A 1,294-nucleotide genomic window follows, 5' to 3' on the forward strand; every position below is an offset into this window, starting at 1 on the left:
CACAAGTGGTGCTAAAGCTGAATATTCGCCTAAGCCAGAATTGCCATATTTAACAACGTAGGTAGCATCGTTTCCACCAATCTACTCCAGCCTGAGGAAGGGAGACGTCACTCCCGAAACGCGTAGCTTGTTATTGTTAGTCACTACCACTACTAATGCTAAAGCTTAATAGGATTTTATATAAACTTTACCTCTATTCATAAGCCTCCTTAGCTCAGGGGCAGAGCACTGGTCTTGTAAACCAGGGGTCGAGAGTTCGATTCTCTCAGGGGGCAAAGTGTAATTATCATTGCTTTCAATTACAGACATTGCTGTCAATTCCATTACCATTACTAAGACATTATTGTTATTATTGCCGATGCTTTATCGCGGTTGTTTATTAATAATAATAACCTACTTATTTGGTAGGACCCATGGTCATTTGCACTAAGCAACTAAGTTATGTAACATGTTTAAAAAAAATCGTTTGCAATTGTTTATCTATTACTAGTATACGCGACCCGTCAAGAATGGGAGCTGAATATTTAGCTAAATATGCATACACACTCACATATATTACCCCATCTCACTAAAGGTATGACTACTAACTCTCCCCCCTACACGAGGGACGGGGAGAGCTGAGCGTGACCAAACGGAAATAAAAATATATATATATATATATATATATATATATATATATATATATATATATATATATATATATATATATATATAATTTATATACATCAACACTTGCTCTTTATTATATATGGAGGATTATATAACAAAATATCGCTTTATATATACGTACATATATATATATATATATATATACATATATATATATACATATATATATATATATATATATATATGTATATATACAGTTTATCTTTATCATATGTAGGAGATTATATTACAAAATATCGCTTTATTACGTTCACCCCATTTTTTTGTGTCATTTAAAGTACATAAAAAAAAGAGGCGAATAATCTCAAATTCTCCCAACCCCCGTTTTTATAGAAATTATTATACAGACATCGCTATATTCTCCAGGCACTGTTTTCCCAACCGGCACCCACGCACGCCCTCGCTCTCTCCAAACGCCTATAAATCCCAGAACAGAGAGTCAGACTCCGCAGGAGCAAAGTGACATCCAAATAAGAACGAACACAATCTAACGAGAATTGAATAAAAGCCAGGATGCAGCCTTCAACAAATTGAATTGGGATATGGAGAGAGAGAGAGAGATGGGGACTTTTGCTTGAAAGGAACTTGGGGAGAGATTTTCCTTGGGTTTGTATGTGCTCCTCCT

The 1,294-nt window shown here is 35.0% G+C and overlaps 1 non-coding gene across 1 annotated transcript; it reads left to right on the plus strand.

Annotated features, from left to right (window-relative positions):
* Positions 1-203: 203 nt before the first annotated feature.
* TRNAT-UGU (transfer RNA threonine (anticodon UGU)) lies at positions 204-275 on the plus strand. The gene has a single exon. It is a non-coding gene; the product is annotated as a tRNA-Thr (tRNA).
* Positions 276-1,294: the final 1,019 nt, after the last annotated feature.

Source organism: Palaemon carinicauda, chromosome 5, assembly GCF_036898095.1.
Source record: "Palaemon carinicauda isolate YSFRI2023 chromosome 5, ASM3689809v2, whole genome shotgun sequence".
In the NCBI taxonomy this organism is placed as follows: domain Eukaryota; kingdom Metazoa; phylum Arthropoda; class Malacostraca; order Decapoda; family Palaemonidae; genus Palaemon; species Palaemon carinicauda.